The sequence below is a fragment of the Lissotriton vulgaris genome, unplaced genomic scaffold (assembly GCF_964263255.1).
Source record: "Lissotriton vulgaris unplaced genomic scaffold, aLisVul1.2 SCAFFOLD_1187, whole genome shotgun sequence".
Taxonomy (NCBI): domain Eukaryota; kingdom Metazoa; phylum Chordata; class Amphibia; order Caudata; family Salamandridae; genus Lissotriton; species Lissotriton vulgaris.
Window position 1 is genome coordinate 23,644 of NW_028253979.1, and position 26,368 is coordinate 50,011.

The window sequence follows — 26,368 nt, forward strand, 5'->3', positions numbered from 1 at the left end:
CATTTATCTACTGATTAAAAAAGACCTTTACCGAGTTCTTCAATAAATGCGTATTTTAATAAGCGTGCGCTATTTACCTGTAACCGAAACGCCGCGTCGACCCCTGTTCCTTTGAACTTTTTAACCTGATGCTTATGTGATGTTTTTTTAAAAAAAATTTATGAAATGTTACAACATACTATTGTATGCTTTTTAATGATTTGTAATTGTGTTGATTAAATGTTTGTTTGAATAAATAGACAAAAATATATATATTTTCCTAAAACACTATTTTCTGATTGTTTTTTACATTTGACGTACTGTGTGCTTTATTGGTGCTATATCCATAACTGTTGGTGGTCTTTTGAGTATAACATGGTATTTATGATGTGCATTTCAGACTTTGATAACTAGTAGGAATACAGCACGGGTATTGCTAAACATTGCAAAAGCATATTACTACTCCATTTTCTTACCCAACTTGGGGTAAACCTGCGGGACGTTTTTTGGTTTCCTAATCTATCTCCCCTGTCCCAAAGTTGACAGCTAAGGGGGCCTCCTTTAACTTTATTTATTGCTTCCTAATATACTGCATATACACATTTTCTATTCTAATGATTTATGCTTGTTTTCTAAAGGATAAATAAATATGGCAAGTGGTTTATAATATTAAGTCAAATTTACAGATTTCAATAGATTTCTTGATTTTATTGAAGTAGGTGCTGGCACCCTACTATACCAAGATACCTGCAACCACTGATAAAGTGCCATCATATGTCAATCACTGGTGTATGGTTTTCTTTAGATGAATTACAGGGAGCATAATTTGATTGACATTTGAACAGCCTAATGGATGAAGAAAGTTGATTAGGAGCACTCTATGTGCATATATATATACACGCATTTTATTGCGAATCATTTGAAAAAAAGAGGCTAGTAAGTTTAGGCTGTACTTGAAAAAGGGAGGTTGTCAATGATAACAGCATCGGAAAAAGCAAAGAAAATGAAAATGTTCGACTTCAGCATGATAAGAAATACATAAGCAACTATGTATCACCACACATGCACACATTTGCATCATAACACTGCAATTAGTTGGCAATTAGTTTTTAATGTATTACTGACCCCTGCACGAAGCGGTGTTGTGTAGGAATGTAGGACCCTAGTGTAATTTTCCCGATGCATGCCCATATATAGGTATAAATTACCCGATCCTTATATAGGCAGAGAAATCTTTACCCTATTTAGACTGAGCCTATGCACTTCAAAGAGTTCAGAGAATCAGCAAAGATTTCTTAGAAAATCCAGCAGCTAGAGACTTCCCCTCGCCTGAATACTAATTTATCTAGGAAATCATGGAGTTTTCAAAGAACTGAGTCTTTGAGTGACGTTATTAAGCCCAATCATACGTCAAACTCGGCACCTTCAAGGTATAAATATGCCTTTATTTGCCCAGACAAACACACAATGGTTGGGAGCAGATCGACTAACTACTTGTCCGACGCCCTGCAGCAGCAAGTGCTGATGGAAGCTGACCCTCCAGCTGACGCACTGAGAGACGCTATCTTTTCTCCTGCCGAGAAATCCAGCTCCAGTGTTTCCAGGCTACACTTGCGGGTTGCTGGGAAATCGAGTCCTGAGAGAGAGATACAATACCTCCTTCATTCTAAAACCAAGATACGGAGCTGATTAGACCCTTAAGATAATTCTTGGAATAGATTCTTGGCAAAGAATACTAAACTTAAGCTACACCTCCCTTACTTCTTCCCTCGTACTAGACTCAGGTTAGGTACACCGGGGTAGGCGTATTTTAGAAGCACCAGTTGAGTACTTTTAGTCATTTTATCACTGTATGTATTTTATATGTTTTAGGCAATTTATGGCTTAGAAACCATATCATGCTCTTACAGTACTATTTTATAATACTCTTAGTATTATATGCCTTGTACTTTATAACCAGTATTAAGATTGTAGCAGTACATTTCTTATGCTTCAGAAATAAGACTGTTCAGTAAATACTTTTTATTGAAAACGTCCGTCTCTCTATTTTCTCAGCACCTCTGGTGAAACGAAGCATGCACGATTGACTGAGTAAAATAGCCATCTATTGTTTCCACGACTCTAGAGATTGATTTCCTATTCTTGGGAAACAAAGTTGTCATGTTTATGCGGTTGTCAGAAACTAATCTCTTCTAGTGAATTCGAGAAAGTTTCTAGTGACCTCTGAGCTAGCTGGCACTCACAGTTAAGTTTAATATATACGATAAAGTCCTAGTCGACCTCAGTACTACGTCTAAACCATAGTATATATTATTCCAATGCGCAGAGCCTATTGGGAATATAGGAACTACACTACATGGTGCCCAACGTTTGGTAAGGCGATACTTTAACGCTAGATACTAGAGTAACTCAGTCGTGCTTTTCACACTGACCCCTTTTTCCCATAAAATACTTCAATCGACGTCTGGAGTGGGTAAAAGGTTAATATCCGCCAAAACTGAGTAGGATGAAAATCCTATGTATTAGTTTTTGGTTTGTTCAACGTTGAAGGATACAGTGTTCCAAAATATTGTGCACCTAATCTTTGTTTCCTTGAAACTTGCTCTGCAAACTTTCAACCAACAAAAAATGTCAGAAAGTTACCATGAGAGAGAAAGAGTAGGAGCTGCAGCAGCAGCACAAGCAGTTTTAGATGACAGAAATCTGCTACAGAATGACCCGGAGATTATAATCCTCCCGGTAAATGTAAGAAAAACTATAACTTACAAACTGATAAATAATGGAGTATCATCGAGAGGTGGTAAAGTAATCTTTTTTATAGAGGCACATGAATATCGGCAAACAGACGTATTCTATTCATGGATTAATTTTCCTCCAGCAGATGGAGGGACACACGAGTTCCACTACTACAAGGTAGAGGAACCTCCAGAGGAATACGTTCCTTACGAGGACATTGAAATACCATTACCTTACCAAGAGTATCAGCTCTGGTTTAAAGGCGCCCGAGAACATCAAAATCACATAACCAGGCTCGGTCCACTAGGTAGACCAGGAGCGACATGGCCAGCTATACACCACATCCTGACATTGAAAGAATGACAGGCCCAGAACTGTTAGTACAACTAAAACAGTTAATTAAAATACATAGACAATTGGTTCAATATGTCATGCGGACTTTAACAGTCCAACCTACTGTGAGGATTCCACAGCACACCCCTCACCAGGGGAACACAAATAAAATCACACCACAGACTATACAATTAGTCATTGGTAAATTGCCCGCAAAGAGGGAACAAATTCCGTTCTGGTTAGCTCAGAAAATTACTCAAATAGACGCAGTATTCCTTGATAGTACACCTCATGAGAAACACAGAATTCTGACAATCTGTTTACCAATGGGGATAGCACCACATGTGGAGGACTGTGACACTTGGGGTACAGTCTTTGCTTCAATCTACACAAAAACACATGGTGTTCCGTCCATGGCGGTAATACCAGACGTTCTGAGACAGATTCAAAATGAATACGTTCCAGAACCGGCCTTAAATCTGGGTATGAAATTACTGAAAGATTTCAAACAGGTCTCGGCTATACTATTAGCCAACATTAAAGGTGAAGCAGCATCCGTGGCAATCCGCCAGAAGCTAAAAGAAACAGATATAACAAACCAACCATATGAACTAGCAATAATTATTGAAAAATCTAATGAAGAACTAGGAAGAGATACTTTGGGTGGGAAAACATTAATATTAAAGGTGGGTGTAAAATCCGTTTCGAGGGCGAATTTGCGGATTTTCCGCGATTTCGCGATCCGCGAATCTCGCGAAATCGCGGTAAAATCCGCGAATCAGCGGGGACGAATTTTCAGCCAAGCAAGGGTTACAGCAGCAGGTGCAAAAGTTGAACCTAATTTCTTTGTAACCTTTTACAAAAGGGTTACAAACAAATTAACTTCAACTTGGACACCTGCTGCTAATTGCTTCCTGGCGCCTCGTTGCCTACTTGCAACTATTCTCTGACCCTGCTCTGACCCTTGAAGCAGGGTCAGAGAATAGTTACAAGTAGGCAACGAGGCACCTGTCCAAGGAATTAAACCTCATCAGGAAGCACTTACAGATATAAAAAACAGGAAGAAGTGAGAGGATGGCAAATACACCCATTTTGAGTTGTCAGGAGGGGTTAAATCAAAAGAGACCTTTACAGCACAATTTTCATATGCATTTTGCTAAAAATAAAAAGCTGTATGTTCTATAGGGGCAACTCAAGAATCTGGCCCTTCAGAGATCCGGCCTCTCTTTCTTTCTCTCGTTCTCTCTCCCCCTCTCTCTTTCCCTCTCTTTCTCTCTCTCTCTATCTATCTATCTATCTATCTATCTATCTATCTATCTATCTATCTATCTATCTATCTATCTCTCTCTCCCTCTCCCATAAACGACTGCATGGGTAACTTCGCTATGCAACCGGCTCGCGAAGACGCAAAAAGCCCCGCGAACAAGCAAAAAACCCTGCGAACACGCAAAAAACCCCGCGAACACGCAAAAAAACTAAAATCCGCAAATTCGCACAAATTCGCGAATTTTGCGGATCGCGAATTCACAAATCCGCAAATTCGCGGATCGCGAATTCGGAAAATTCGCCCATGCTTAGTTAAAACCCCAACTAACGGAAAATCCTGAAAAAGTTTTTATTAAAAATAACCTCACCTCTCCTAAAAAGAAGTTGGAAAATACTAAACAGACACTTCCCAAAGAAAAGCGTTCTCAGTCCAGAGGTAGGTCTCCACAACAGGAGCCCTCTGAAAAAAGATATAACCTTAGAAACAAGGATAATTTGAAAAAACCTGATAGATATCAAGATACTGATACATGTTCCTCTCGTACCTTTCAGACTTCCTTGCAGAAATCCGAAAGAAGAGGACGATCAGAACAGAAAGAGGAACGCGTGAAGTCCAAAGAAGAACAGCACGTTCCAAAAAATAAGAAAACTCAATTCACCAAAAAGAAGGTAGCAAGCGTAAAGATCAGACATGCCGAGGACCTTGAGGACACAACTCAAGAACAGGGAGTGGGCCCAGACAATGCTAGACAGCACAGCAGAAGTAACCATAGCTCGCAAGATCCTGATGGATCATCTGGAGACAGTGGACTTGAATGAATGCATTCAAGTTGAATCTGCAGACACCTGGGTTAGTGTACCTCACAAGTTATATGAAGTAACACTCCGGATGGAGGGGGACAAACCTCTTTTGGGAGAAGCTTTCTAAGGATTATGACATTCTTCTAGCCGAACAAGACTGGCCACCTCAATTTGTTAGGGGGTGCCCACATGGGGCAGAGATAATTATGCCAGCCTTCTCAAATCTTATTCCTATTCGTAAAAAATACACCTATGCCAGAAAATGGGCTGTGGCTCAGGCTCCAGAATATATAAAAATCATGTGGGATGGGATGAGGACTCTCCTCACCATAAAATCCAGCTAAAAAATCAACCTACTGCACAGAGGCAGTATCCAGTCAAGCAAGAAGCTAAAAAACAGGTCAGGGAGATCTTAAATCAACTTGAATACCAAGGGGTGATTGAAACATGCACCTATTCAATGAACAATCCTTTGTTTCCTGTCTCCAAACCAGACAATTAATATCGTCTAGTTTTGGATTACAGACATTTAAACTCCTGTTGCAAAACATTTGCAGTACAAACTGCACATAGTTCAGCACTGATGAATAACATTGTGCAGAAAAAATATAAAACCACATTAGATATTTTGAATGGGCTTTTCTGTCAAAATATTGCACCTGAAAGCAGGCATTTGACCGCTTTCTCAACACAGCGTCAATTTTGCCGTCTTTCCCAAGGATTCAAAAATAGTCAAGGGTTGTTTTCAGCCAGGGTAACAGAGTTACTACTAATGTACGATGATGAGGCATTATCCTATGTCGATGACATCTATCTTACAGATGACGACTTGGACAGGCACTTGAAAAAGAGTGAACACCATAATACTTGGGTTCGCTTCTGAGGGTTACAAATTAAATTTTAAGAAATCACGAATTGTCCACCTCAATGTCCTATTTCTAGGCTATGAGGGATCAAGTGAAGGCAAAAGCCTGGCAGCTAACTTTCTAGAGAAATGTGCGCTGCTCCAACCTCCAAAAACACTGAAAAACTTACAATCAATTCTAGGTTTCCTGAATTTCGGAAAAACTTATGTTCTAAATTACGCAGAAAGGGTTAAACCTCTCTATGAACTAATCAAACCTGATTTCAAACCAACTAATTGGACTCAAAAACACACAGAAATTTTGCGTTCAGTGCAAACTGACATGTTAGCAAAAACATAGTTATAAACACGGGACAATGTCCGCAATCTTGTGATCCGAATCTTCCCTAGGGAGATGTGGATTCACGTACCTGACCTTTAATGAAGGTGAAAAGGTACCAATAGCTTATAAATCACACTTGTACACACAAGCTGAAATAAAATTCACTTCTACAGAAAAAATTCTGACAGCGGTTCAAACTGGAGTAGCAAAAGAGAGAGCCCTAGCACAGGGTAAACGCATAATGATCGTTACACCTGCACCTGCTTTAGAAGCAGTGACAAAAGCAAGCATTCCCACTGCTAAAGCTTTACATCCGAGATGGATACAATGGGTTAACTCTCTTGCTGCAACAGACGTTGAATACATCTTTGACCCCTATTTGAAGACACAAGAATTCCTACAATACGAATACGAATTTACTCTGCCGACTGAGATTCTGCCTCTAGAACATTATGGATGTATAATCTATACAGACGGATCAGCACAGCCCGCAATTGGTGGTAAACAAGCCTACAGTGCTGCGTGCGCAATTGTTAAAAGTCGCTGGCAAGAAGGTAAATTCAGACCAATGGCCACTAAAACTCAATCACTCGGAGACTGTACAGCTCAGCGAGCTGAACTACAGGCTTTCAAGATGGCGCTTGAAAATACCAATCGCGAATTCCCCTCACTAATAGTGTGTGATTTGTATAGCTGCGTCAGAAATTACAATGAATGTCTGCAGACATGGGTTCAAAATGGTTTCAAAAATAGAAAAGGTGGCACAATCAAGCATAAAATGCTTTGGGAACAAGTATTTCATTTGCAAAAAGAACTACAAAAGACTCACGTGATTCACACACTGAGTCATCAGCGTGATGGCGTTCATGTTGCAGGGAATTCATTGGATGACGAAGCCGCGAAGGCAGCTGTACAAACGGCTTCCATAGCTACAATCGCTTGCTCGAAAAGAGTAATAGATGGTGAAATGTTACTAGTGGTAAAAGCCTCAATGGAAGGCAGCTATGCAGCGTTTCCTCTAAACTATCCACTCACAAATACGTACATAATTGATGCAAACTCCGTTCCTTTTGCTCGAATCCCTGGAGTGGGGAACAGAGTAATTCCAAACAGGAATCGGAGAGCTGCTTTGGTACACGAAGCACATATGGGAGAGGGTCTAACCCATCAAGGGATCTTAAAATCTCTAATAGAATTAGAAGAGATATACTAGTGGCCAGGAATGAGTGTTCAAGTTTACGAATTTGGAATTAATTGCGATGTCTGTTACAGAGATAACAGCTTTGAAGACCACCATATACCTGACTACAGTGTAGCCAGCCCAGTGCAGATACCATTGCTAGACAGCATTAGGCTATCAACACACCAAAGTCTCGATGGACAGATGTGGTCCCACAACTACTAGGACAAGATTCATTTGAATGTGGCCCCAGCGCTCGGCTGATGCCAGAACTGTTATAAAGGATTTGCGAGTCTTTATAGGCACATACGCCATTGGCAAGCTACATTCTGACCAGGGTCCTTCGTTTAGCTCTCGAGCTTACAAAGAGGCCATGGCTAGCTTCGGCGTTGCATTGCGGTATTCTAATCCCTTCCATCATGAGGGTAATGCGGTAGTGGAAAGAAAAAAACGTGATATAAAGCAATCCATAACAGCTAAGGTATTAGGTTCGGGTGATGGGTGGGTCAAACATCTAATAATTGTCCAACGTAGTCTTAACAATCTACCAAGAAATTCTCTGGGTGGAATCACTCCATATGAATTAATATTTGGTACTAGAATGATAATCGAAGACCTCGATTGTCAGACTTCAGTTGGTGGAACTAAAACCCTTTGATGTCAAAGATCGTTTGGCTGTTTTACAGGACTTAAATGAAACAAGAAGAAGTCTGAGTAACACGATACAGAAACCAACGACCACTGAAGAAAAAACACCTGTCCCAGCAAGATCTGTCTGGATTCCAAAGATTGGGGATCTAGTCAGGGAAAAGATTGCGGTAAAGAAGGAATTTGGGCCTTCTTACAGAAAAGCAATACCTGTCTTAGCAATCCAAGGAACCAGATCAATAGTACGACTGCCCCTTGCTGGTAAAAGGGAGAACAGAGTTGTGTCCATCGACCTGGTCAAACCACATCATGTGGCCGATAATAAGTAGTAGGCCCAGTGGACTCCCAAGAAGTAGCAGAAGACCAAATCTTGCTACAATTCAAGAGGTTCAAACTGAAAGACTTGTCACCTTTCATAAACCTGAAGTAAAAAAAGAAGGACTATGCAACAAAGCCATGGAACTTGTGCCGCTTAAAACCCAAATACAAGTTTGTCAAGAAACACCTGTCTACAATGATGTAGCATCCGACTATACAAATATGACAAAGGAAGAAGCAACTACAAAGATTAATAACAATCCTGATGCGATTCCAACAATTGACAGAACTGCCTCTGGCTATTTTATCAACTTTGATACATTTTCTGAGGATTCCAGTGAACCTGAAGATACGCCAGCAGATACAACTTTCAAAGAAAAAATAAAAGAACTCTTTCATCAACTTGAAAAAACATCTGGTTTCACCATGGATTGAATTTTGGATTGTGTTAGGTGTACGTTTCCTCCTTCTCTGGCTCATACTGGTTTTAAGTTTGGGAAGAATGATAGATGGAAAATACAGTACAATGGACACAGCAAGTAAGAAAATCAATTTGCTCCTGAAACCTCACAAATCATCTCATCGTGAACGAAGAGACCTCTCATCAGTGAACATCACAGCCGTTCCTATACCTGGTGGTATAGCATTGGACAGAACTGATTATGACATCTATGGCCCGGTGGAACTGCTGAGGATTCCACACCAGTTCAAGGTTTCTTTGAGTGACTTTGTGTCACCCAGCAAATTTTCTGATGATTGGGACTTTGAAACTGTTAACAACATGATGACAGATTTAGAAATGTCAGCAAAATTTACAAAACATCAGATTATGAACAAATGTATTGTTTTAATGACCATGGTCACTATTATTTGCATAAATTTGCAAACACTAGGAATGTTTTTACTTATAATCCATGGGAACATTGTCCAACGCCACCAAAGGGTAGCTCAAAAACATTTTATGAAAAGTTTCCATACTTCTCAGGGTTTAATGTTACAAATCCAGAAAAGTTTCGTTTCAAAAATATAAATAAAACAGGAATGAAAACAATGTTGACCAATACAAAAGAAATTTATTCTGCAAACTTTTATGCTCAGCTGTCTACATTAGGTTTTGACTTTTGGAAAGACAACATTGAGAAAAAACTGTCTGGGGCACAAAAGACTGGTTTGTACAAGGTTTAGAAGCCCTGTTCATAGCCTGCATTATACCAGAACAAATAATGTTTTTAAATGACATTGTTCAACAAACTTCTTGATTTGGCCTAGCTAAGATAAAAGATTTAAATAAACCGTCCATACCAAAGCCCGCACCTGAAAATCATACCACTGCGGATGAGGAGGTAGACATAAAACACATTTTACAACTAAACAGAACTAATCCTGATTGGAAAAAATGGTTAATCTGGCACACAGACACGAATAGCTGTCAAGATAGATTCCTGAACAAAACACAAGGGTTCACAGTGAATAGGCCAGATCCAAGATATTCTCTCAGACATCATCCAGGGATAGTAACTACTTACAGTGTAGGAAAATTATGCCTTGAGTGGCTACATAAATCTTCACTTCCAGAAATTTCTTAACCCTTTCGATGCTGATGACGAGCTCAGCTCGTCATGATGCACAGTTGAGCTGTGCTGATGACGAGCTGAGCTCGTCATGAATACATACTAAGAGCAATTTCCAGCACAGGGGGGGAAAACACCTAGCAGCCAAGGTGTTAATGGGGCCTCGCAAACCACAGCAAAAAAGTTTCATATAAGCTGGTATATACGCTGCGTACAATAATTTGATTGACATTTAAGCAGCCTAATGGATGAAGAAAGTTGATTAGGAGCACTCTATGTGCATATATATATACATGCATTTTACTGCGAATCATTTGAAAAAAAAGAGGCTAGTAAGTTTAGGCTGTACTTGAAAAAGGGAGGTTGTCAATGATAACAGCATCCGAAAAAGCAAAGAAAATGAAAATGTTCGACTTCAGCATGATAAGAAATACATGAGCAACTATGTATCACCACAGAAAAGTAAAAAAATAAAAATACATGTGTACTTAAGTATTCTCTATCGCATAAAGTGAAGGTCTTGTCCATCAGATATGATGCTGTGAAGATTTTACTGCCAAAGCACAAGTTAGTGACATGTTCAAACTCTATGCAGTACATTCTGAACCTGTTTCACCAAAATGTCTTGTATACAGAATCGTAGACCAACTCCTAAACACATATGTAAATATGGGATTTTTGAGAATTCACAACTATTCCCAGTAGTATACATAGAAGCCTTAAGGATTTTAAAAACAGACGTGAACGATGTAAGTATAATCGCTATCTCGAAACTCTTACATGGAATGTGGATACTCCGTGCTCATGGTTTCAATAACTAATGAATTTATGAGATATGATTTAATTAATTGTTTTTATTGAACCTGGTATTTTGTACGGTGGTTGTATTATGGATATCATTGTTTTAAAATTAATTTTATATTAACTTATTGCACTTTTTATGTGCTGAATATGCAACATTGGGTCATATTCTGGGGATCTTCTATCTTGTACATTTAAGGATGAATTTAATGATTTACGGTTACTGTTTTAAATATAAATGTCTTTTATGATTATGAACTCGAATAAAGACTAATTTGATGATGATGATGATGACATGTTCAAACTCTATGCAGTATATTCTGAACCTGTTTCACCAAAATGTCTTGCATACAGAACCGTAGACCAACTCCTAAACACATATGTAAATATGGGATTTTTGAGAATTCACAACTATTCCCAGTAGTATACATAGAAAGATTCTCCAGCCATAACTCTTCAGGAATATTACTAGGAATGTCATGTAACATTTGTTATTCTCCAAATGTGGGGTTATAATGGCAGACCAATCAACGTAATGATTTGTGGTTTTTGGCAATCCCTTTCCAACTCCTCCCTGTTGTGTTAAGTGAATATGCACTGGCTCTACAGATTTTCCCGTGTCAACATAAAAGAATGAAATTCACAAAACATTTTTAGGAATGCACTCGGAAATATTCCTCTGTCATAGGTTCCCCGAGTACCCCGGGAAACTTTTACAGATTTCAGAAAGTTATTATTCTTTTCCAATGTGAGCTTTCAAGATTATTTTAGAGTATTAGACCCAGTATTCTGAATTCTTGGGCGTTGAGGGCTGCCACTCCAGAGTGCCATGTAAAGTCTGGCACCTGTACAATTTTCTTAAATGAACATCAGTCTCATTTTGAGTGCTACACTAAGTTCAAAATTGGGTGCGAAATATATTTAAAGCTAGTTTTACATGTAGCGCACATCATGAGTATTTTGTAAGCTGCACATATTCCTATATGTTGGCATTGGAGGAAATTGTGAATGCAAAACAGTGTGACGATGAGTACTGCCATATGCAAACCAAAGGTTATTTATGCACCTTAATCGGTGTACTAAACTGAAAGTACAATGTGCAAAAATTGAATTTATCGGATGTTTTTTGCCAGATTCTTACATAAACAGGAACTAGTTTACTCACATTGTAAATAAACTGCTCTGTTGGAGGAACACTGTGAATTTTCCTGAGCTAAGCACTGACGTCCACCACTTAAAAAAAAACTATGAATAAAAATATACCTAAGAAATAAAGACATACGTCTTTATGATCAAAAGCACAAAACATGAATTACCCTTGTGGGCATATTAGCACTTACCGATAGGTCGGTGTGGGAAACGGTCATAACCTACGGGAAGAAGATGCAAAAGTAAATGCTCTTATCATGCTCTAGTTGGTGCATTTATTAACCAATGAAAAATGAAAACTAATCCTAACTTTACATCGTAGGAAGCTTCATTGAAGATGTGAGCACAAGGATTGGCCTGCCCAAGCCCTGTATCGTGGAACACCTTTAACCATACGAATCAAAATTTCAATAAATGGTAAAAAAAACTCATGCATATACATGCTTAACCAGAAATTACAACCTTTCGAAGGCTGGTTTTGCAATTGTTTTGTTTTTATAATAAAGAAAATAAATACATAAAACAGCCTTTTAAGACAATTATCCCTTTGCTGCCCTAGAGACCTGGTAGAGCATGAAAATGCAGGGAAAAATAGTGAAATAGGCTACGCTCTGCAAAGCTAAAAGTTAATACTTTGCTTCTTAAACGACCTGGCAGCTTCCTAAACCCTTAATGACTTGTACTGATAGCTGTCTAAGAGCACTAGTACATATGGCTACATCTTGCTTGAGGTTTTAGGGAAATGTTCTAATCCTGAGTGCTTACATTCTGGTTGCTTAAGTCCAGGGATGATTATTTTATGGTTTTAATGATAATTCCTATGATGCAGTGGTGGGATAGTAAACAAGAAACCTTCTTCAGCGAATGATCTTCATTGATAAGTCATACGCATTAAAATAGCAAGGTCATCTCAGTATTCCAAAGCATTAAGATACCATAAAAAGGAGGTGAAAATACTGAAAAAGAGAATGTAGTAAAGGCAGTTGGTGGTGTACATACTCAAGTTTTTTGCACATCTAAATGTATAACTAAAGAAACAAATGCTATAAAACTATTGACTAAATTGTGAATTAATCGTTGAAGTAAATAAAATAAATGAAATACAAATTATTTTTTAGAAGGTCAAACTAAAAATGAAATTCCCACTTCAATGGAAAAAGTAAACTTGTATTATAAAATAATAATTATTAAAAGTAAAGTTTTAAGTTAAGTAACATTAATTTGCTTACTAAAGTTACTGTTTCCATGAATTTTTAAATGCAAAGTTACTAACATGCATAATAAAAAATATATACTATTTTCAGAAATTTATTTTTAGCATTACATTATATATATTTATATTTTAACTATGTTAAATATTTTTAAATGTGTATTTATTTATATTTTAACTATTTTAATTACTTTAATTAAAAATGATGTAAGGTTTTAATGTAAGTACCTTCATTTTTTTCTATGGGAATGAAAGGAAATTAACTGAAATGTGGCATTTATAAAACGCAAACTGTCACTCCCCGAGGAGCCTCCTAGCGCTAAAAGGAGTTAGGATCTAGATGAGTGCAAAGCAAGATTCATCTGATGTTCCATAGATCCATGTCTTTAGGGCCTTCCTAGACTGCTTTTGAGATTCCATGGATCTTAATTTATTTGACATGAAATTCCAAGCCCTTGCCCCTAACACAGTAGCCGACTTCCCTCCCCTGGTATTAAGTTTGAAGCCTGGCAATTTAGGTAGGTTTGCAGAAGTAGATCTGAGTGTCCTCATTGTCATGTATGGTGTATGGTGCTTTAGAAGCAGTGACAAAAGCAAGCATTCCCAATGCTAAAGCTTTACATCCGAGATGGATACAATGGGTTAACTCTCTTGCTGCAACAGACGTTGAATACGTCTTTGACCCCTATTTGAAGACACAAGAACTCCTACAATACGAATACGAATTTACTCTGCCGACTGAGATTCTGCCTCTAGAACATTATGGATGTATATTCTATACAGACGGATCAGCACAGCCCGCAATTGGTGGTAAACAAGCCTATAGTGCTGCGTGCGCGATTGTTAAAGGTCGCTGGCAAGAAGGTAAATTCAGACCAATGGTCACTAAAACTCAATCACTCGGAGACTGTACAGCTCAGCGAGCTGAACTACAGGCTTTCAAGATGGCGCTTGAAAATACCAATCGCGAATTCCCCTCACTAATAGTGTGTGATTTGTATAGCTGCGTCAGAAATTACAATGAATGTCTGCAGACATGGGTTCAAAATGGTTTCAAAAATAGAAAAGGTGGCACAATCAAGCATAAAATGCTTTGGGAACAAGTATTTCATTTGCAAAAAGAACTACAAAAGACTCACGTGATTCACACACTGAGTCATCAGCGTGATGGCGTTCACGTTGCAGGGAATTCATTGGATGACGAAGCCGCGAAGGCAGCTGTACAAACGGCTTCCATAGCTACAATCGCTTGCTCAAAAAGAGTAATAGATTGTAAAATGTATCTAGTGGTGAAAGCCTCAATGGAAGGCAGCTATGCAGCGTTTCCTCTAAACTATCCACTCACAAATACGTACATAATTGATGCAAACTCCGTTCCTTTTGCTCGAATCCCTGGAGTGGGGAACAGAGTAATTCCAAACAGGAATCGGAGAGCTGCTTTGGTACACGAAGCACATATGGGAGAGGGTCTAACCCATCAAGGGATCTTAAAATCTCTAATAGAATTAGAAGAGATATACTAGTGGCCAGGAATGAGTGTTCAAGTTTACGAATTTGGAATTAATTGCGATGTCTGTTACAGAGATAACAGCTTTGAAGACCACCATATACCTGACTACAGTGTAGCCAGCCCAGTGCAGATACCATTGCTAGACAGCATTAGGCTATCGACACACCAAAGTCTCGATGGACAGATGTGGTCCCACAACTACTAGGACAAGATTCATTTGGATGTGGCCCCAGCGCTCGGCTGATGCCAGAACTGTTATAAAGGATTTGCGAGTCTTTATAGGCACATACGCAATTGGCAAGCTACATTCTGACCAGGGTCCTTCGTTTAGCTCTCGAGCTTACAAAGAGGCCATGGCTAGCTTGGGCGTTGCATTGCGGTATTCTAGCCCCTTTCATCATGAGGGTAATGCGGTAGTGGAAAGAAAAAAACGTGACATAAAGCAATCCATAACAGCTAAGGTATTAGGTTCGGGTGATGGGTGGGTCAAACATCTAATAAGTGTCCAACGTAGTCTTAACAATCTACCAAGAAATTCTCTGGGTGGAATCACTCCATATGAATTAATATTTGGTACTAGAATGATAATCGAAGACCTCGATTGTCAGACTTCAGTGGTGGAACAAAAACCCTTTGATGTCAAAGATCGTTTGGCTGTTTTACAGGACTTAAATGAAACAAGAAGAAGTCTGAGTAACACGATACAGAAACCAACGACAACTGAAGAAAAACCAACTGTCCCAGCAAAATCTGTCTGGATTCCTAAGATTGGGGATCTAGTCAGGGAAAAGATTGCGGTAAAGAAGGAATTTGGGCCTTCTTACAGAAAAGCAGTACCTGTCTTAGAAATCCAAGGAACAAGATCAATAGTACTACCGCCCCTTGCTGGTAAAAGGGAGAACAGAGTTGTGTCCATCGACCTGGTCAAACCACATCATGTGGCCGATAATAAGTAGTAGGCCCAGTGGACTCCCAAGAAGTAGCAGAAGACCAAATCTTGCTACAATTCAAGAGGTTCAAACTGAAAGACTTGTCACCTTTGATAAACCTGAAGTAAGAAAAGAAGGACTTTGCAACAAAGCCATGGAACTTGTGCCTCTTGAAACCCAAATACAAGTTTGTCAAGAAACACCTGTCTACAATGATGTGGCATCCGACTATACAAATATGACAAAGGAAGAAGCAACTACAAAGATTAATAACAATCCTGATGCGATTCCAACAATTGACAGAACTGCCTCTGGCTATTTTATCAACTTTGATACATTTTCTGAGGATTCCAGTGAACCTGAAGATACGCCAGCAAATAAAACTTTCAAAGAAAAAGTAAAAGAACTCTTTCATCAACTTGAAAAAACATCTGGTTTCACCATGGATTGAATTTTGGATTGTGTTAGGTGTACTTTTCCTCCTGCTCTGGCTCATACTGGTTTTAAGTTTGGGAAGAATGATAGATGGAAAATACAGTACAATGGACACAGCAAGTAAGAAAATCAATTTGCTCCTGAAACCTCACAAATCATCTCATCGTGAACGAAGAGACCTCTCATCAGTGATCATCACAGCCGTTCCTATACCTGGTGGTATAGCATTGGACAGAACTGATTATGACATCTATGGCCCGGTGGAACTGCTGAGGATTCCACACCAGTTCAAGGTTTCTTTGAGTGACTTTGTGTCACCCAGCACATTTTCTGATGATTGGGACTTTGAAACTGTTAACAACATGATGACAGATTTAGAAATGTCAGCTAAATTTACAAAACACCAGATTATGAACAAATGTATTGTTTTAATGACCATGGTCACTATTATTTGCATAAATGTGCAAACCCTAGGAATGTTTTTACTTATAATCCATGGGAACATTGTCCAACGCCACCAAAGGGTAGCTCAAAAACATTTTATGAAAAGTTTCCATACTTCTCAGGGTTTAATGTTACAAATCCAGAAAAGTTTCATTTCAAAAATATAAATAAAACAGGAATGAAAACAATGTTGACCAATACAAAAGAAATTTATTCTGCAAACATTTATGCTCAGCTGTCTACATGAGGTTTTGACTTTTGGAAAGACAACATTGAGAAAAAACTGTCTGGGGCACAAAAGACTGGTAGGTACAAGGTTTAGAAGCCCTGTTCATAGCTTGCATTATACCAGAACAAATAATGTTTTTAAATGACATTGTTCAACAAACTTCTTGATTTGGCCTAGCTAAGATAAAAGATTTAAATAAACCGTCCATACCAAATCCCGCACCTGAAAATAGTACCACTGCGGATGAGGAGGTAGACATAAAACACATTTTACAACTAAACAGAACTAATCCTGATTGGAAAAAATGGTTAATCTGGCACACAGACACGAATAGCTGTCAAGATAGATTCCTGAACAAAACACAAGGGTTCACAGTGAATAGGCCAGATCCAAGATATTCTCAGAGACATCATCCAGGGATAGTAACTACTTACAGTGTAGGAAAATTATGCCTAGAGTGGCTACATAAATCTTCACTTCCAGAAATCAAACAACACTTATCTTTACTTAAAGAAGGCAATGATTTGCGAGATTTCTTAATGGGGCCTCGCAAACCACAGCAAAAAAGTTTCATATACGCTGGTATATACCCTGCGTACAATAATTTGATTGACATTTAAGCATCCTAATGGATGAAGAAAGTTGATTAGGAGCACTCTATGTGCATATATATATACATGCATTTTATTGCGAATCATTTGAAAAAAAGAGGCTAGTAAGTTTAGGCTGTACTTGAAAAAGGGAGGTTGTCAATGATAACAGCATCGGAAAAAGCAAAGAAAATGAAAATGTTCGACTTCAGCATGATAAGAAATACAAAAGCAACTATGTATCACCACAGAAAAGTAAAAAAATAAAAATACATGTGTACTTAAGTATTCTCTAGCACATAAAGTGAAGGTCTTGTCCATCAGATATGATGCTGTGAAGATTTTACTGCCAAAGCACAAGTTAGTGACATGTTCAAACTCTATGCAGTACATTCTGAACCTGTTTCACCAAAATGTCTTGCATACAGAATCGTAGACCAACTCCTAAACACATATGTAAATATGGGATTTTTGAGAATTCACAACTATTCCCAGTAGTATACATAGAAGCCTTAAGGATTTTAAAAACAGACGTGAACGATCTAAGTATAATCGCTATCTCGAAACTCTTACATGGAATGTGGATACTCCGTGCTCATGGTTTGAATAACTAATGAATTTATGAGATATGATTTTATTAATTGTTTTTATTGAACCTGGTATTTTGTATGGTGGTTGTATTATGGATATCATTGTTTTAAAATAAATTTTATATTAAATTATTGCACTTTTTATGTACTGAATATGCAACATTGGGTCATATTCTGGGGATCTTGTATCTTGTACTTTTAAGGATGAATTTAATGATTTTACGGTTACTGTTTTAAATATAAATGTCTTTTATGATTATGAACTCGAATAAAGACTAATTTGATGATGATGATGACATGTTCAAACTCTATGCAGTATATTCTGAACCTGTTTCACCAAAATGTCAAATGACCAACTCCTAAACACATATGTAAATATGGGATTTTTGAGAATTCACAACTATTCCCAGTAGTATACATAGAAAGATTCTCCAGCCATAACTCTTCAGGCATATTACTAGGAATGTCATGTAACATTTGTTATTCTCCAAATGTGGGGTTATAATGGCAGACTAATCAACGTAATCATTTGTGGTTTTTGGCAATCCCTTTCCAACTCCTCCCTGTTGTGTTAAGTGAATATGCACTGGCTCTACAGATTTTCCTGTGTCAACATAAAAGAATGAAATTCACAAAACATTTTTAGGAATGCACTCGGAAATATTCCTCTGTCATAGGTTCCCCGAGTACCCCGGGAAACTTTTACAGATTTCAGAAAGTTATTATTCTTTTCCAATGTGAGCTTTCAAGATTATTTTAGAGTATTAGTCCCAATATTCTTAATTCTTGGGCGTTGAGGGCTGCCACTCCAGAGTGCCATGTAAAGTCTGGCACCTGTATAATTTTCTTAAATGAACATCAGTCTCATTTTGAGTGCTACACTAAGTTCGAAATTGGGTGCGAAATATATTTAAAGCTAGTTTTACATGTAGCGCACATCATGAGTATTTTGTAAGCTGCACATATTCCTATATGTTGGCATTGGAGGATATTGTGAATGCAAAACAGTGTGACGATGAGTACTGTCATATGCAAACCAAAGGTTATTTATGCACCTTAATCGGTGTACTAAACTGAAAGTACAATGTGCAAAAATTGAATTTATCGGATGTTTTTTGCCAGATTCTTACATAAACAGTAACTAGTTTACTCACATTGTAAATAAACTGCTCTGTTGGAGGAACACTTGTGAATTTTCCTGAGCTAAGCACTGACGTCCACCACTTAAAAAAAACTATGAATAAAAATATACCTAAGAAATAAAGACATACGTCTTTATGATCAAAAGCACAAAACATGAATTACCCTTGTGGGCATATTAGCACTTACCGATAGGGATAGGTCGGTGTCGGGAATGTCCATAACCTACGGGAAGAAGTTGCAAAAGTAAATGCTCTTATCATGCTCTAGTTGGTGCAATTATTAACCAATGAAAAATGAAAACTAATCCTAACTTTACATCGTAGGAAGCTTCATTGAAGATGTGAGCACAAGGATTGGCCTGCCCAAGCCCTGTATCGTGGAACACCTTTAACCATACGAATCAAAATTTCAATAAATGGTAAAAAAAACTCATGCATATACATGCTTAACCAGAAATTACAACCTTTCGAAGGCTGGTTTTGCAAATGTTTTGTTTTTATAATAAAGAAAATAAATACATAAAACAGCCTTTTAAGACAAGTATCCCTTTGCTGCCCTAGAGACCTGGTAGAGCATGAAAATCCAGGGAAAAATAGTGAAATAGGCTACGCTCTGCAAAGCTAAAAGTTAATACTTTGCTTCTAAACGACCTGGCAGCTTCCTAAACCCTTAATGACTTGTACTGATAGCTGTCTAAGAGCACTAGTACATTTGGCTACATCTTGCTTGAGGTTCTAGGGAAATGTTCTAATCCTGAGTGCTTACATTCTGGTTGCTTAAGTCCAGGGATGATTATTTTATGGTTTTAATGATAATTCCTATGATGCAGTGGTGGGATAGTAAACAAGAAACCTTCTTCAGCGAATGATCTTCATTGATAAGTCATACGCATTAAAATAGCAAGGTCATCTCAGTATTCCAAAGCATTAAGATACCATAAAAAGGAGGTGAAAATACTGAAAAAGAGAATGTTGAAAAGGCAGTTGGTGGTGTACATACTCGAGTTTTTTGCACATCTAAATATATAACTAAAGAAACAAATGCTACAGCACTATTGACTAAATTGTGAATTATTCGTTGAAGTAAATAAAATAAATGAAATACAAATTATTTTTTAGAAGGTCAAAATAAAAATGAAATTCCCACTTCAATGGAAAAAGTAAACTTGTATTATAAAATAATAATTATTAAAAGTAAAGTTTTAAGTTAAGTAACATTAATTTGCTTACTAAAGTTACTGTTTCCATGAATTTTTAAATGCAAAGTTACTAACATGCATAATAAAAAATATATACTATTTTCGGAAATTTATTTTTAGCATTACAATATATATATTTATATTTTAACTATGTTAAATACTTTCAAAATGTGTATTTATTTATATTTTAACTATTTTAATTACTTTAATTAAAAATGATGTAAGGTTTTAATGTAAGTACCTTCATTTTTTTCTATGGGAATGAAAGGAAATTAACTGAAATGTGGCATTTATAAAACGCAAACTGTCACTCCCAGAGGAGCCTCCTAGCGCTAAAACGAGTTAGGATCTAGATGAGTGCAAAGCAAGATTCATCTGATGTTCCATAGATCCATGTCTTTAGGGCCTTCCTAGACTGCTTTTGAGATTCCATGGATCTTAATTTATTTGACATGAAATTCCAAGCCCTTGCCCCTAACACAGTAGCCGACTTCCCTCCCCTGGTTTTAAGTTTGAAGCCTGGCAATTTAGGTAGGTTTGCAGAAGTAGATCTGAGTGTCCTCATTGTCATGTATGGTGTAAATCTTGTGGCGAGATATACTGGCTCTAATCGGGGAGTTGCTCTGAAGGTCGTGAGGAGAAGTTTGAATAAAATTATTTTGTGTTAGGGGATCCGATGAAGAGTTTTCAGAGCCACTGAGGCTGACGCCCTACGGGGAAATTTTAAGACTAATTTAGCTGCTGCATGTTGCACTACCTGTAGTCTCCTCAGGGTTGATTTATTGACCCCTGCCAGGAGGCTATTAAAGTAGTCCAGGCGTGAGAGTATTAAAGCTACTGCCACTGTTTTCCTTGCAGCAAGCGGAATAAAATCAAATAATTTTTTCATTGTTTTATTTAGGCCAAAGCATGTTCCCACCACCTTAAGTGTGTGGGGTATAAAGGAGAGGGAGGAGTCGAACCACACCCCCAGGTTTTTAGCCACCTCCACAGTGGATGGAGGGGCTGCTGACTCTTCCGGCCACCAGTCCTTGGGTAGAAAGGGCTTATTTTTCTCTATCGGCAAGATTTCTGTCTTATCCGTGTTACAACGGAGGTGGTTGTTTTTCATCCACTTGATGACAGCAGTAAGACAGGCTTTGAAATTTTCTTCAGTTTCCGTGGAGTTTTTCTCAAGGGACAAGATGAGCTGAGTGTCATCAGCGTAAGATGTTGTTTCAATCCCGTAAGCCGAAATGAGATTGATAAGCGGGCCATATATATATTAAAGAGGAGTGAACTAAGTGAGGCACCCTGTGGGACGCGTGTCGGTGATGGTGAGTTCTGAGGAGAGAAAGGTACCCAGGGAGACTGCTTGCCTCTGGTTAGACAGGAAGGATGTGATCCAGGCAAGTGCAATGTTGGAGATGCTAAGATTTTAGTCTGGCTAGCAGGATGTTATGAGAGATGTTATCAAAAGTGGCACACAGATCCAAAAGGATCAGCACTGCCTTCTTGTCATTGTCTGTAATAAATTTCAGGGTATCCGATATCTCCAGTAGAGTGGATTCCATGGAGTGTTTCGGTCGAAAGCCCGATTGACGAGGGTGGAAAATCTGTGCCGTTTCAGAAGATTTGGAAAGTTCTTTATAGATCATTCTCACTGTGATCTTACCTAAAATGGTAGTAAGGATATGGGCCTATAATTGGAAAGATTAGAAGGGTCTATATTTTGTTTATTCTTTAATGGTTTTACAATGGGAGGGGATTCAATATCACTACTGGCGGTGTGTGGTGCTAGACTTATTTCAACTCTGAGCTGTTGTAATTTACTCCTATTTTGGGTCACCTTTGAAGTATGGGTGGTGGGTTCATTGTCGACATTGCTAAGTTATCATGAGCTTCGCTGCCATGAGGCTGCTTTTGCGCACTGCACTACATGTGTTTATTTTGCAAGAATTTGTTTGTGCCCTTTTAACATGAGAACTGTCAGCTTTTCACGTTCTCTACTATGCTCTGAGGTTTAGTCTGCACACGATGTACAATGTCATTAAAGAATACCCCTTGTTTTTCTGTTCTGGTCAGGCCCTTGCACCTAGACATAACAGGACACAAAGCTGCAATACTGAAAGTCTTATGCTTTAACATTGCAAGCAAAGCGTGTGGTTCAGGCACTTGGAGAGAGAACTTTCCAGAGAGAAGAGCTGTGCTTGTCCTGAGATGTAAACCTTTCATCTAGGCCTTGAGGCATGGGGTCTGCTGACAATGCCCAGAGGTCTTTTTCTTTACAATAAACTACTTCTTATCACAGGGAGGGTGGTTAGGCACTGTAGCCCCTTTTTCACTGTTTTTATAAAATGATATCACCGTTTGTATTCTATGGAATTGTGACAATGCTGACTATATTGTGTTTATGCATTTTGCTGCTTGTAATGGTACGTGTACTGTACCATACTCTTATTGTGGACGAGTATGAGGGAGTGAGTGAAAGAGTTGTCTTGCTCCCACGATTCCTGAGAGAGTCAGGAGTATCGTGTTCCTAGTTGTCTAATCATTGGTAGCTTTGCTGTTGGTTGGAGAACGAATGAGACACTATTGCTAGTTTTGGGGATTTTGGGCGCTGAGGTGATAGGTTGGTACACCACTATCCACCGAGGTCCTGGTTTCCTGCACATAGTTCTGTATATGTGCAGAATCCCTGCATCATGGTGCCGCCCACGTTTGGTCTGGTTCTTATCTGTGAGATTCTTGAGTAGTGCTTGTGCTTGTCTACAAAAACCCTCACTTTTGTTTCCGGAGACAGCTGTGATGGTGTAAACCTCCTATATTGATGTTTTTATAGGTTCTTTCAAGCTTGAAGTAAAAAAAAGTGTTTTCTCTTTATTCTAAACCCATTATTGATCTGCCGTGCTCTAAGTTGTTAATCTTTGTTTACCGTGATGGCGGTTAATATCCTGCCTCACAGTCGCGCAGCTCTCAAAGCCTTTTTGACTCTACATGGGGTCCCTGATGCTGGTATTGCGCTGATTTTTATAGTAGAAGCAGATGTAGCCTACCGCTTCGAGGTGTTTTATTCCTGGGTCACTTTCCCGGCGGTGGATGGAGCAGATAATCTGTTTCATGAATACATTGCCATGGCCCATCCTAATGCTTATCAGCCCTATCGGGCTCTGGAAATTCCACTTACAGCTTGACAACATCAAATTTGGTTTAATGGCGCCCTTTCTGACCCAATAACGCCTGTCCATTTAGGTCCTTTATCAATAGATGGGGCCACGTGAATCCGTTTAGGTCCTTTATCGATAGATGGAGCCACGTGGCCCATTCTGGCTGGGTATACCCCTCACCCGCGTTGGCTGACAACAGCGACTCTTGCAGAACTTTGCCTGTTGCATACTTCTTCAATACGCATGCATAGAGTTGTTATACAGTTCATGATGTGCAACTTCCAGGTGGGACCACCTGGCGTTGCTGCGCAACCTTCTGGACCTGGTGGGGTAACCACCAGTTCAGTCCAGTGATGGTTAATTCAGTAATGGGCAAGCACCCACAAGTTAAGGATGATTTACTGGCTTGCTGAAAAATTTGGTCAACTTGAGGCTGTCTTTCCAAATACCAGTCCTGTGGAGAAACACAGGTATTGACTATAAGTTTGCCTAAAGACCTACTTCCTGAGGTAGCTGATTGTAACACCTGGGGCAGGGTGTTTGCAGCGGTGTATTCAAAGTGTTTCGGCACTCCCTCCATGACTGTACTCCCCTCCGTGATTAAACGCTGTTCAAGATGAACACAGAGCCGAAGCAGATGTAGAGCTGGTGTTGAGACTGGTGGGGGTGTTCGGCGTGGTTGCTGATATGATCCTTGAAAATGTCAAGGGTGATGCTGTAAGCTTTCAAGTGGCAAACTGCTTGGAGGCTGGAGGCTGTGCTGATGCAGACAAACAATGAGAATTAACAAAGATTATTGCACAGTCTTATAAAACCATTAGCTGCAATAGTTTGGGAGTTAAGCCTTTTATTCAAACGCAAACACAAACTCAAACACAACAAAAAGCTCAGTCTGATAAAGATGGGCATCCAGTCTTTCCTAAAAAGTACTGGAAAAATAAAAAACAGGGGCAGCAACAACAGAAGCAAGGTTTGCGTGCTGGTTCACCAACACCTGAGTCTTCTGAGCGTACTTATGACCTTGCGCGACCGACTCTAGATTTCAAGTCCATTATCAGCGTTCTCCTCGTTCTTCACAGGACACATCAGGCTCTCAAGTCGTTGGTGGGGATTGCCATCATCCATCGCCAGATACATGATCAGCCTAGTCAGTTTAACGTCAAAGGAAAAAAAGAGGATCTACCCCTTTTTCAACCTTCATTTCAAAAGAAAAAAGTTACCGCTTTAACAGCGAGGTATGCTTCAGACGGTGAGAACACGAGTACTGGACTTGGGCAGTGACTCTGCTCCACAGCGCAGCACAAGTTACCATAGTGTGGGAGGCACTGCGGCCTTGTCTGGAGGTGACAGCAACTGAAACTTTCATTACTCTAGAGACAGCTGACACCCGAGTTGCCATCCCTGATAGACTGAAAAATGTTTTTCAAATTGAAAGTGACATTGTGCCTGTAATCACAGGGATTTTTTGGGAGAATATGACCTCTTCTTATGACACTTTGTTGGCGCAGGCGGATTGGCCCTCACCATTTGTTCTGGCCTCATCAAAAGGGGAGGAAGTGATACTTCTGAGATTTTTGCTTTATGTCCCCAAGGAGCATGCAGAGGTCTTTGCAGCTGAGTGGGCTTTGGCCCTTGCACCGGCGGTGTACTGTAATCAAGTGGGCTGGGATAAAGATTCTCCGTCACATGAGATTCCATTGCGGTCTATGCCACAACCTCAACCCCAATATCCGATCAGGCAGGAAGCTAAAGGTCCAGTTTCTGATATTCTAACTGAGTTGTAATATCAAGGTGTCATTGAGACGTGTGTGTCACCGATGAATAGTCCTCTTATTACTGTATCCAAACCTGATGGGTCTTATTGCATAGTGTTTGATTACTGGCATTTGAACTCTTATTGTCGTACTTTTGCAGCTGAGTGGGCTTTGGCCCTTGCACCGGCGGTGTACTGTAATCAAGTGGGCTGGGATAAAGATTCTCCGCCACATGAGATTCCATTGCGGTCTATGCCACAACCTCAACCCCAATATCCGATCAGGCGGGAAGCTAAAGGTCCAGTTTATGATATTCTAAACGATGGTTCTTATTGCATTGTGTTTGATTACTGGCATTTGAACTCTCATTGTCGTACTTTTGCGGTACAGAATACCCATAGCTCTGCTCTTGTAGAAATGTTTGTTCGTAAGAAATATAAAATAGCACTTGTCATTTCCAATGGCTTCTATAGCCATAACCTGTCCCCTTAATGCAGTCAATGGACGGCATTCATGGTGAGTGGAAAACAGTGTTTACCTATGGGGTATAAAAATAGCCTCTGGCTTTTCGCCGCATTGACAATATTTATCTGACAGACTATGGCCAAATCTATGCCGTTTCGACCACATCATACTTATGTTTGTGCAGTATGGTTACAAATGTAACTGCAAAATCACACATCGCTTGTTATGCAGAGCTCTTTTTGGGCTATGAGCTCAATAATGAAGGTAGGGGCTTGGCACCCCACTTTCTGGAGAAATGCGTACATTTGCAGTCTCCATCTACTCTGAAGAAAATTAAGTCTTTGCTGGGATTTTTACATTTCGGGCGGTCATACATTCCCGATTATGCCCAGTATATCCAGCCTCTTTATGCCTTGATACAAGCTACATTTTCAAAAGCTAGCTGGCTTCCGTAACATTCAGCTATACAACAGTCTTTGCAGTCTGATCTTCTTGAATCTAAGTACCTGTCGACACGTGATAACCACACAAACCTTGTGACACGAATCATGCCAGGCGCAGTGGGTTTCACTTACTTGACGTACAATGAAGGTGACACAGTACCTATTGCATACAAATCACATTTGTACACTTCGGACGAAATGCAGTTTTCCACTGTTGAAAACGTTTTAACAGCTGTGCAGATGACGGTCATGAAGGAACGCACACTGGCGCAGGGGCAATGCATTTTGGTGGTTACTCCTTTCCCAGCTTTAG

General features: G+C 39.2%; 1 long non-coding RNA gene across 1 annotated transcript in view; it reads right to left on the bottom strand.

Annotated features, from left to right (window-relative positions):
* The window catches only part of LOC147660702 (uncharacterized), a 98,836-nt gene that overhangs the window by 20,871 nt on the left and 51,597 nt on the right, over positions 1-26,368 (bottom strand). The window contains exons 2-3 of the long non-coding RNA XR_015306202.1: positions 19,236-19,271; positions 12,161-12,190 (exon numbers count right to left, since the gene is read on the bottom strand). This is a non-coding gene — a long non-coding RNA (uncharacterized LOC147660702). The remainder of the gene's footprint in view (positions 1-12,160; positions 12,191-19,235; positions 19,272-26,368) is intronic.